The sequence below is a fragment of the Melanerpes formicivorus genome, unplaced genomic scaffold (assembly GCF_026170545.1).
Source record: "Melanerpes formicivorus ecotype bairdi unplaced genomic scaffold, bMelFor1.0.p_v2 SCAF_12, whole genome shotgun sequence".
Classification (NCBI taxonomy): Eukaryota; Metazoa; Chordata; class Aves; order Piciformes; family Picidae; genus Melanerpes; species Melanerpes formicivorus.
The window spans coordinates 17,671,707-17,684,186 of record NW_027142364.1 but is presented as its reverse complement, the minus strand read 5'-3'; the positions used below and the strand labels follow the sequence as shown (position 1 = coordinate 17,684,186).

At 44.3% G+C, this 12,480-nt stretch overlaps 1 long non-coding RNA gene across 4 annotated transcripts in view; it reads left to right on the top strand.

The window, feature by feature from the left end:
- Positions 1-12,480, top strand: part of LOC137444601 (uncharacterized) — a 147,312-nt gene that overhangs the window by 96,151 nt on the left and 38,681 nt on the right. The window contains exon 2 of one of the 4 annotated variants that reach the window (XR_010988194.1): positions 928-994. The exons of the other annotated variants lie outside the window; for them this stretch is intronic. This is a non-coding gene — a long non-coding RNA (uncharacterized lncRNA). The remainder of the gene's footprint in view (positions 1-927; positions 995-12,480) is intronic. 4 annotated transcript variants of the gene reach the window in all.

The window sequence follows — 12,480 nt, the reverse complement described above, 5'->3', positions numbered from 1 at the left end:
ATTGCAGAAAGGGATTTCTAGCAGACAGTGTGCCAGACCCTCCATTTCCTTCTGCTTCCAGTGTCTCCAGGTTTATTCACACTGCATTTATTTATCCTGGGAGAGGCTGTTGCAAAGTGTGGCACAATATAAGCCCTTTTTGCCCCACATGCAAATGATGCAGTTTACTATTTAGGCAGTCCTGATACAGCTCGTTGGTAGCACAGCAAGTTTGTGGGTAACAGATCTCATTAGCCTTCTTGCTTTAAATCTAGACATTCAGACACAGATCCTCAGAAACCTTTTGCTTTTCCCCTTTGTTATGAAACTGTGTTTCTTCATTCCCCACTTGGGTACATATCCCGTGGGAGAGTGGTGAAACTTCCAGCCTGGCCTGAGACCTCGTCTCTGCAGTTTTCCAGGGGCCAGAAGCCTGCTGACCTGCTGAGCATGACAAATGTAGGGAAATACTTGGTGCCTCTGAACTGTTCGCTTTGGATAATGCAAGATAATCTTTTACTCCCTCTTTATTTAAGCCCTTTGTCCTTGCTTATTTTTGAGCAACAAAGATCTATTCAGGACATTTATTTTGTTCGTTCTCTTGCTGTAATTTCCAGAGCCATAAGCTAGTGCAGCTTCTGCTTTGGTTTGGGCTCTTCCAACTTAGCCTCATACTCTCACTAAAATTCCACATTCCTATGGCAGCCTTCCTATGCCTTCCCTCCCCCCCAGTCTCCTGTTATTCCAGAACATGTGACACCTTCATCATGGGAAGGATATGAGATGCTTTTAGCTTCCCTTTCCGTATGGAGGATGCACCTGAGGCACACTTGGAAAAGAGACTGTGTTTTATTTCTTTCCTCCCAGTGTTCCATTCTCATAATTGAAGCCTGCTGCTTTTGTACCAATGTCTAACTTACAAGTAATAAATGTGCCATCTGCTTTCAGGCTGAGAGCACATTCATCTTCTACATCAGAGTCGTCCACTCGCCCCATGTCTGCGCCCACTCTGTTGGCAAGTACAGACTCTTTTCAAGTGACACCGTTCCCAGCCGGCCCTTGTCCTAGCCTGTGCTCGTGTTTGTGCCCACAGTCTGAACGTGTGCCTGGAGGGCTGCTCTCCTCACTGTCCTTCCTCCTCTGTGTCCTCCGTAGCCTGTGAGACCTCTTTGCCACACCCTTAGCATCACACTCCTGTCAAGCCTTCAGAGCTGTGGCCTAGGCCTGTGACAGCTTATTAAGAGTTCAATTGGGGTCGTCTTCTTCTTTCTCTGAGTGTGGTTTCTGGATCCCAGTCATCAGCTCAGCTCATCTCTTATTGGGTGCTGAGACACACTGCTCAGCTTTGGCTGAAGATGGTTCTTCTGCTTCCTTATTCTTTCTATTTTAAACCAGAGCTGGTTTATGTTTGATTTTTGTGCCATGTGTAATCCTGAGATGTCTGTAATCCTACTGCCTAATTAACAGCAAATCCCCAAGTACACTGCAGGGCTTCTGAATCAGCCATTTCCTTGCACAGAGCTGTCACGTGGTTGATCTCTGTCTGCTGGCACCCACTATTTGCAGGTGACCATCTTACAACCACCTGAATTAAGGGCCTGAGGAGCTGTGGGGATAGTAGGAGCCATTAGAGGACTATGTGCACATCCTAAAGGTGTAAATGCAGCATCATTTCTCATCTTCTGAAAGCTGCAGCTCCTGTCAAGTTTCTGAAGCTCAGTTCTACAATTGGAAGACAATCATTGTAGTTTTTACTCTTGGTACCATGAGTGGCATTGAGAATTTCTTGCAAGAGATCTGTCTTGCTGTGTCCAATTGTGTAACAAAACCTTTCCTACACTCTAACCAGACATTCAGAGGCTGAAGAATTTGTCCCTCAAAGAATGAGACTTCTCTTCTACAGTTGTGGAAAAGAAGAGCAAGAAGAAAGGTATTACAGCCTTGGTAGTGCCCATGTCATAGGAGCTCATCCTGCTTCAGTAAGGTGTAAAAATACACAATTGGAAAGGAGAGATGAGATGCTGCTGTTGGGGTTTTAAGTTGATATTTGCCCTTTTCACATGATCACTGTCTCCATAACTGACTTGGCAAACACACAAAGCTGCAGTTGAAGCCTTTGTTTTATGTTGCACAATGAGATATTGTATTTTATTTCTCCTGTAAGACACTTCACTCTTTTCCAGAGTGTCTTAGCCAGCTTTTGTCTCCAGGCAATTGCTTTTAATAACTGAGACTGACCAAAAGGACGTTGTCTTCTTCATCAGCTTAGGCAGGAGGTATGATAGATCACTTTGTTACTGTGAAAGAATGGATTTTTTTCACTCCATTGGCAACATGTTTGATCCTGGATCTTGTTACTCTGCTGCCATTCACTGGGACAGAAAAAGGAGAGGGTGGAAGAGCTGAAGAGCTTTGCCTTTTGCTGTTCCATTGAAGTCACTTAGTTCTGCTGAGATGCAAAAAACCATTTGGTCCCATTTGGAAATTAACTCTGCAAATTGACTGACACGTTGCTGGAAGAATAAATAGCAAAATACAGCATTGCTTGTCTGTATCTGACAACGTGGATTTCTTGTGAGAAATTGTTTGAAGTACTGGAGAGCACCCAAATGCAAAATCTTGTGCTGGCTGAACACTGAAGAGTTCTCAAAACTGGCTTAATCTGATGTGTTACAAGTAGAGTTTTCAGCTGTAGGCTGACAGAGCTAAAAATTCCATCTCATTCAGACAGTCATTTGGTGAGACTGTGACCCCTCCTTTCTGGTGAAATCATCTTCTTCCATTAGAGCTTCATTATCCTTTCAACTCAATTCTGCGTGGGGGTAATACCACTGATTTCAGCCGGTGATTTACACCAGGGAAATGTCTTGACTCTCCTGCTCCTTCCTGGGCAGGTTTTGTGTGAGAAGCTTTTAGAGGAGCCCATGCTGAGTCCCCACAGCATGTAATTCTCAGGGCTGGAGGGGATTTGTCACTAGGTCCAGCTTTCCCTAAATACCTGTCTCACAGAGGCATTTTGTCCCAGGGATCAGCATGTTGAGTGGATGATTCCTCCACCCTCCCTGGCCCTGCCATGTCAGGGTCCTGCAGCTGCATCCAGCAGTGTCCAGCACCTCACTCTGCTTCTCTTGTTGCTGTTACTGGGATGCTGCTTCCTCACTCAGGTTTGATTTGTTTTCACTCTGTCTGAAATATCCCAACAAATTCTTTGGGAGCACAGGTTTAGGGATGGTCACAAGTTTATATTTGAAGGATGTTTATTTTTCAGGATATGTTTCCTCTGTGGCCAAAAATGTGATAGTAGCTGTGGGGACAGAGCAGAGGAACACCAAACTCTCTGGTGCGAGTGATGACAGCGGCCACACGGGGGTCATTAGGACTCTGCAGCCTTAGGACTCTGTTAGACCCTCAGCTGGGTTTTTTCATCTCAGCCATCACAGTGTGGTCTGTGTCTGTCTTAGCTGGGTGTGCTCCTGTTGCTGGGAGAGCTTCAGTTCCTCAGGCCATCAGAGCACCCACCTGGAGATATGGACTCTCAGGCCGGCAGGGTGGGTGCCCTGTGAGCAGGGCGGCTTTGGTTGGGCTGCTAACCACTGAAAGGCCCACGGTCAAGGAGGCTGATAGGAATTTATAACAGGTTAGATCCAATTTGTTTTGTTTTGGAGTAATGCAATGCTGCATTTTGGTAACAGTAGCCAGTTTTGTGTTTGGTAAGGGTGGCCTTGTCCCAGTGGCAGATATCTCCAGTTCCAGGAACACCTGGACTCCAAAGCCATCTCTCAAGATTCTGGAAAAAAATGTCATGTCCCAAGAGATGCCAGCAAATGCCAGCAAGGCTGTGCTTGAAGAGCAGGATGTGAATTTTCTGTTCTGGTCTGTGGCTATCAAATTCTGTATCAGCCCCAGAGCAGCAGTCGCTGTGTGGTTTTGGTGTTTCTTTTCCAACTGGGTGCTTGGACTACAGAGTGTGTCACTCTTCTGAATGGTAAGGCTGCAGTTCTGCCACTCCTGGCTGCCTGAGCTACCTCCTGCTCCATGCAACAGGATGGTGGGCTCTTGCTGGTGTGTTGATACGCACATATGGTGCATAGACAGTTGGTGAATTCTGAAGGAATGACCTTCAGGACTGACATTCCTCTATATTTTCATGTTTTTGTCATGCTGTGGTGGGTTTGTTCGTTCCTCTTTCATTTCCTCCAAGCGAAAAGCTCTTCAGTCTTCCAGACAGCGTCTCTCTCTCTCTCCTTCTCTCACTTGCCCAGTCAGACCATCTGTTCCCAGATTACAGATTTCTCTGCATGAGTACCAGGTAACAGACGTGGCTTCGCCCAGTAACTACAGCAAAAAAGGCTTTCACACACTCGCTGCAATCTGTGAACATATGATCAGTCTAGGATAACTTGTCTTGCCAAGCACACACCAGAGACATCTATATGCAGTAACAGGATGAACCCTGAAATCAGGTACTTGGCAGCCCCAAACCTGGCATTTCCTCTGCATGGCCTGAGAAGAGGAGCCTGTGAGAAAGGGAGGCCATACTCCTGCCCGGGGGGCTCTCTTGAGGGGTGGAAGCATGGAATGCTTCTCGCAGGCTTTGCTTAACGGGAGGTTGATAGCATTTGGCGTCACTGCCCCTTGTCAGCCTTCAGGTTGGTGTGGGAACAAGGTCTCTCTTCTTTGCTGACAGTTCAATAATGAGCTTTTGCCAAGTGATGTGAGACACCAGAAAAGACAGTTTTTCCCCCATCTTTTATCATCTTGACTGGATCCTGCCCACTTTGTGAGCAGGATACAGAGACAGAGTGATATCCTGTACACATGTGCATGTATTTATCTATTCATGTATATCTAAGCTCTTATATCCTCTTTCCCATTATCACATCAGTCCTTAAAGGATCTTAATTAAACCAGTTATCAAAGCAAGTGGTTTTGACTGGAGGAACTGCTGCTTACTTCAGTGACCACTGGACACTTGCCTCAAGCCTGTGCTGCTATTTTCTTCTGTAATGGTTGGAAAGTTAGGAGGCTGGCCTGAAGCTGAGGGACCATGTGTGGGTACCAAAGGCAGATAAGGCACAAAACAACATTTTGTTGAGCTCTCTTGTGATGTGTGAAACAAAGTTAGTCTTTATCTCTGCTGTGGGGCAAGTACTGCAACTTATTCCAACAAAGGGGTCATGTATTTATTTTCTGATAAGAGGATGTATGTGTTAAATGTCTCATGTTAGTCTTGTGTTCCCCAGTGACTTAGAAATGATAAAGTAGTCTTACACAAATTAGTACCCAAGAGAAACTACTACACAGGCTGGAAGGGAATTTACTAGTGAATATTACCTTTAGTTTGGGGATTATTTTTTTTACAGTATTATTTACCATCCTGTGGATTTCTGAAGAAAAAAAGGAGTTGGTCATCTGCCACACAGCACTCATGAAAAAATGCTTTGAGCAACTCAAAAATTGAGTGTAAAGATTTTTCACAACGTGGAGGAACCTCAATATTTTGCATCTACATCTGTGCAGAAATGAACTAAAACAGTACTCAGAGAGTCAGGATGCATTTGTGTATTCATTCATTATTTAACTGACTCATATGGTCCTGTCTGGGTCTTGGCTCCCAAGAGCCAACCTCCATTATCACAGTTACAATGTGAAAAGCACAAGTGGTAGAGCAGTACTTTAAAAAGGCTCCTTCCTCCCAAACATGATGCAGAAAGGAGCTGTGAGTGTGTGGCAAAGGCAGTCAATGTGTGCAAGTGCTCAGTGGCACTGCCTGTTTGAGAATCCACACCTACTGCTGTACACCTCACCGGGGTTGAGCAGGTCTTCTGATCATAGAGCAACCAATGCACGTGTTGAGAGTCACTTACTGTGCTGCTTTGTGTCTCAAAGGCACAAAGCTAACAAGGCATTGTTGTTGTCAGGATTTTATTTTGTATTTCATAGCACAGACAACTTCTGTTGCCACACCATCTGTACAGAGGTCAACAGCAATCTTGCAGCGTGATGTGACCTTGCTCTGCTCTTTGAGAAACATTTACCACACTGAACCAGTTCCTTTGGTGATTGTGTCCTGTTGGCTGAGAAGCTGTTGTCTGTGATGATTGGCAGCTCCTACCAGACTAGGACAAGAGGAAACAACCTCCAGTTGCATCAGGGTAGGTTTAGATTGGGCATTAGAAGAGATGTGGTGTTGAGGGATGTGGTTTAACACCAGCCTTGGTAGAGTTAGAGAACTGTTGGACTTAGTGATCTTAAGGGATTACATCCTGTTAGGAGAGCAGCAGTGGGTTAATGAAAGGGATGTGTTGGTCTTGCTTTTCCTGTTGCTGTCACAGCCTTTTAGCCAGTCAGAGCTGCTGTAGCATAATGGAGACATCAGAGATAATCCTTCAGGTTGGGGCAGAGCTCCTGAGCTGTGTATATGGGGCTGGGTGCTCAGACTACGCGCAAGTGTTTGGTCTGCGACTCCACAGCCCTGAGCCTGGGACACAGGTGTCCTGGGTGTCCTTGGGGGACACTGAAATGGGTGCTCCCTCCTCTTCCTCCTGCTGTCCACACCAGGGATCATTTTCCCAGCGGTCTGGAATTTTTTCTGGAGCCTGGAGGTAAAAATGCAAGTTGCAGTGTGTTTCTGGTGTGCAGGGCAGGAGAAGGTGTTTGTGCTGGCTTGCAGGGAAGGGAGGGCGCTTGTGCAGTCACAGCAGAGGGTTGCTGAGCACACAGACAGGCTCAGCTACTGGAGAGCAAAACGTATTTATAGGCTAATACAAATGAGGAGCTTGTGACTGTAAACAATTTATTCGCTGCTGTTCATTCCTGAAAGATCAGCTCCCAGTTTGGAACAAATCTTCATTTATCCAAAGCCCCTCCTCTCCCTGCTTTTAGGGAAAAGCAGGAAAAACAATCAGTTAAGCTACAGAGCAGTAATATTTCTGTCAGAAGCATCACTTTGTACTGAAAATCAAACTGATCCGGGTGTGATTACCTCTGTGCAGAGATTCACACTTTCAGCACTAGGCAGAAGGTGTTAGATAAATGTTGACTCAGGTTTCTGCATTTTCTCTCTAATTTCCCACATCTTAATTCTTTACTTTGTGCAACTGTTTCTGACACTTGGAACTAAATCTTCATCTGAATGTTGTGGTGTGGCTTTGGTTTTGTTGGTTGGCTGGTATTCGGGGGGGGGGGGGGGGGGAAGGAGGGACAGACACAGCATTCTTTCACTACTTCATCCACATCTTTCTGCTGTAATGCCACACTAGTGTGCAGGAGGATTAGTTACACTGACTTTAATAAATAGAAAAGTAGAGCAAGGATGAATCAGGCTAAAAGCCAGGCACCTTCATTAACTAAAGTAGGGAGAATGATATATATAATTAGCAAGACTTCTGCTTGCTGTATGCTCTAATGAAATATATTAGCCCTCTAATTATTTTAAAACATTATTAATTGCATTGAAATTGTTAGCTACTGTTGTTGATAGCCAATTAGGGCTACTCTGAAAGGGGAGCTGTTTGCTGATAATATGATTTCAAAAATCAAGGTACTTACTACACTTGCATTCATTTTTCTGTTTGTTCCTCTTTGTAATCCAGAATTAATTCTTCCCCCTGTGAAACAGAACAGCAAAGAGAACCAGATAAAGGTAGTTAAGTGGGAGAGCCCCTGGGGACTGTCACACATCCATGTCCTCTTTCTGCTTTTCCCTGCTGGAGACAGGGCACCTGCTTGGTGGGCATTTGGAATGATCCACTGTGGCTCTTCCTATATTCTAACAACACTCTGGTCTTGTGCCTCAGTATCAGCAGAGATCTGGGCTGCGAACCACAGTCTGGGGGGGTAAAAAATTTTGCTTTCTTTCTCTCCCTTTCGTGGATGCTATGACACATACTTGTTGATTAACCAACAGATGACCCAGCTTGCCTGTGCAAGGTAAATCAGTTTTAACCTATGGTCTAGAAATGAATCATCCCTGCATGCCTAGGGAGACCTGCAGCAAGCAACTACAACAGCTGGCAGATCTGTGAGACCCAGCAGGTCACAGCCCAGAACAAATCCAAGATCTTTTATATTGTCCTGGTGGAAAAGCTATCAGAATTGTGATAGTGTTTCCCTCGTTGTGAATGTATTTCCAGTAGCTTCTACACAGACCAAAGAAGAATAGAAGTCTAGCTTCTGCAGCAATGATGTTACAAACTAAGTTACAAGAGGCTGTAGGAAGATAAGAGCTGATGGCTCACTGCTGACTTCTTAATGTACAACAATACACTGCTGATGTGGAATGAAAACTTACTAGGCTTGTAGTTTAAAGCACAAACCTAAAGGGGGGACACTGTGCAAACTGTACTCCTAGTCCAGGAAAGGTGCTGGTGTTGAGGGGAGCCAAGGTTGCCACCATGGCTCAGAGAAAACAGCCCAGACACACCTCTCCTGATTCTCCTGCTGCAGCTCTGCCTTAGCTGCAAATTCAAGCTCACTACTGCTAGCTCAGCTGTATGGCCAGGGGAGCTCCCTGCCTTGGTGAGTACTGTTCCTGAGGAAGTTTAGCTTGCTTTGAGTCCTTCCCAGTGGCTTCAGGGAGAAAATACAAGAAGAGATACCTCTGCTTGCTCCCCAATGGTCTAGGTGGTGAAAGGTGCTTTCATGCTGCCAAAACCTGCATCCCTAGGTCCCTATGTATCCTTAGTACTCCAAACTGTAGTTTTAGTCACATCATTGTCCCAGTAAAAGAGGATTATTTTATGAGACCTAGTGTGTGACCTGCACCCATTGCTTTTCAAGCAAATCCATTTCAAATTTGTCTAGCAGAAGGAATTTTCAGTTCTTTATGCAAATATATGATGGTGGTGTCCATGCACATTAATTAATTCTGTATCAGCCTAAAAAGCCTAAAAGTCACTGTAATGTCCTGACAAATACAAAACCTCTCCAGAACTTTCACACCAGTAGATCCAAACTGCTGATGCCTTTAATTATTATATTATTCACACTGTTGATTTCAAAGGCTTCTTTCAGTATTATCTCACATGGAGTTTTTGAAGTGTCTCTGCTGAAGACCATTTTGAAAGCTGTGGTACAATTCTAGGTTAGAATGAAAGAAAATTTCAAAGCCTCCCAATATTCCCTGGAAAAAAAATTGCAGAGGTGGTGGAGTCACCATCCCTGGAGGTGTTCAAGAGGGGATTGGACGTGGCACTTGGTGCCATGGTCTAGTCATGAGGTCTGTGGTGACAGCTTGGACTCGATGATCTTTGACGTCTCTTCCAACCTTAGTGATACTCTGATACTGTGATATTTCAGCAGCTGTATTGGAGCTGTCACAGAGCAGGGGAATTTGTGCTACTTCTTGATTTCCCTGCACAATGCCATCCCTGTTGTTGTGGCTGCTATTTGCCTGTATACACTTAGGCATGTACCTGCTTGTCCATCTTTTGTGGAAGCAGCCTTCTTTTTCTTCTATGTCTATAATTTTTCACTTGACTGATACTGTAGCCAGTGAACACAACCTGCAGAAAGAGGAAATGCATTTTGGATGTGTCAGGGAGGAACTGCTTTTTAATTAATCCCTTTGGCCTCAAAATTATTCACAGACTGAGAAGTTAGAGCAGAAATAAGTCTTCCCATATCTTATTTTATTGCATATGCAGATTTGTGGCTCCTGATATGTTTTAAGAACTTGTGCTTGCTTTCTTCGATATTTTAGAATTCAGACTGTCAATTGGTAGGTGTGAACTAACATAAGAATTATAGATCATTCTGTGCTGTTCCATTCCATTCCATTCCATTCCATTCCATTCCATTCCATTCCATTCCATTCCATTCCATTCCATTCCATTCCATTCCATTCCATTCCCATTGTTAAATTGCTTCAGGAGATTTGGATTTGACCAGGTAGAACAAAAAACCCCACCCCATTCCTTAAATTCTGCATTTTTTAGTGGTTCAATACCTTTGCTTTGGAAATTGTAGTTGTGTTAGAAATGTAAAGGTGTCTAGCTGGAACCAAGGAAAGGTTTCTGTGTTTGGAAATATGGGCACTTGAATGCTACAACCCCACAGCCAACAAACAAACTGAATGGATTTGAATTTCTGAGTGTGATTCCTTACATCTTGAAAATGGAAATGAAAATGTCAAAACCTCATCAGCCGAAAAAAAAATTCCTCTAAAATAATTCAATTATAGCAAAGAAAGAAAAGGTATAGGACTCATGATCCTCCAGTTAGAAACTCCCTGTCCCCAGGGAAAACACATCTGCTTTGACACAAAATACATTAAAGGTAGTGCACTTTAGGAGGAGACAGAGGGAGCTTCCCTCAGGTTGTCACTGTCATTGACATGTTATGGAAATATTTAATTAAAATGAATTCTACTACTTGAAACCTGGTTTCTGGCCAGCATTGGGCTGTTTAGCTTCTAAGACCAGAAGGGATGGCCACAGTGAATAAAACGGGCCCCAGCAATTCACAGCACCCTGGAGCGTTGCTTTTGAGAGTGCCTGCTTGTGAGAGCTGAGGAGTATCTCAAAACTCCCACAAAATAAAACATTTGACATGTATATAAAGTGCCTCAAGGAGAGGCTAAAAGATCTTTAAAAGGCCAATCTGTTGTTGTTTAAGTGGTGATGTCAGATGGCTGTAGCTGATGCCAGTAAAGCGTTACTGTATGGAAAAGGGCATGAAACAGGCTACCCACCTTCCCAAGGAGGTGTTCCCCCCCCCCATGCCATGTTACCTGATGCAGTTTCTTTGATCCTGACTTTTACCCCTTCTCTGTAATGTGTTCTACTTTCCTTGAGTCAGGGACCCACTGGAGAATTACCCTCAGACACTGCAAGCCAAGCTTGAAATGAGTCATGGTGGAAGTTGACACTCCTGCACACTTCACTACGTTGTTTAATTCAGAAGGCAGGAACGGATTTATCTAACTTAATAAATGTGTTGTTAAGGGAACCTAAGCAGAGATCTCTTATGAAACTCTTGAACAAAGGTTTACAGACATTCTCCATAGAGATCCAGCTGAGGCTGGCACTGTAATCTTAGGGGAATTTGTTTATGAAATGGCTGAAGGGGTAAAGCTGTCAAAACAAATAACAAACTCCTTCCACCCGTGCCCAGATTCCCATGTGAAAACATGCACTGATAATTACAGTTCCTTTTATTCCCATGGTGCTTCTCTTGTGTATGATTTCTTCCCCTATAAAGTTTAATTTGGAGATTGGTCTCCTTTATGTAAATAAATTCTGTAGCTGTTGTTGTGCTGCCTCTTAGGACACATAATGAATAACCACCTTAAATTTCCTTGCTGGGTACTTTTGAGGAACAGGTAAGGATTTTTCTAAGGTTTGTTAGTGCAGTGGTCCATCTCCTGCCTTCAAGGCTTCAAACTTCATTGGGACACTGAGGTTTGCTTTCTCTTTTTCTCTTCTCCAGCACCCAGTCTACTGACTTGGTGTGCAACCTGCTTGGAAGCAGGGGGATCAGCATGCTAACAATGTACTCCGAGGGAGAGAAGTTTCAAACTAAGAAATCCCACGCTCCCCACACTGCTTGTGTTCAGTGAAACCAGTGAGGTGCTACAAAACCAGGACTGTGGAAAGCAGAAGACATTTCACTACAGCTCCCATTCAGCTCCACTCCACACACAGAGCTTAATGCAAGTCCTCAAGTGAACAGAGCTCATTCTCTTTGCCTTTTACAGATGGGAAAACCCAGTTAGTGCTGCAAAGAAAAATATTTCTGACCATTTCACTGGTAAAATCACTGCTACTTTTGGTACCTCCTCCCAGGAGATAGAAACACCTTGTCAGGAATCTGCCTGCCTGTCATTAACAAAGAGTGCTGGTGTCTGGCTGGAGATAACAATGCTGATGCATTACTTTGTGCTGAGGCTACGTGACATAAACCCTAACCCATGCTGGAGTTACATAGCCCTCTTCTATTGCCTTTTAATGCCAGCTGTTAATCAGGCCAACTGTTCTATCCTGAGATGAGATACTCTTGATTTGCATTAAGTGAGGGGAACTCTTATTTGAAAGAGCACCAGTCCTTTTAAAAGATGTATTCATGTGCCCAATGTTTTCAGTTAATGAAATCTAGATTTTTGTGTTGTGTCTGAAGCTGCTTGTATTCTTTGTTAATAGTGCAGAGCTTCCTGGTCCAAAGTGACAGTAAACAGTATCTTCAGTGTAGTCATCACTGGTAGAGGATTATTATGCAGCGCTGGGTCCATGTCCAAGTGGAGGCCAGTGACAAGTGGAGTCCCGATCAGTACTGGGACCAGTCTTGTTTAACATCTTTGTTGGTGACATGGACAGTGGCATTGAGTGCACCCTTGGGGTTTGAGTGCTCCCTCAGCAAGTTTGCTGACAACACCAAGCTGTGTGGTGCAGCAGACACACTGGAGGGAAGGGAGGCCATCCAGAGGGACCTTGACAGGCTGGAGAGGTGAGCCCATGACAACCTCATGAGGTTCAACAAGACCAAGTGCAAGGTTCTGCAGCT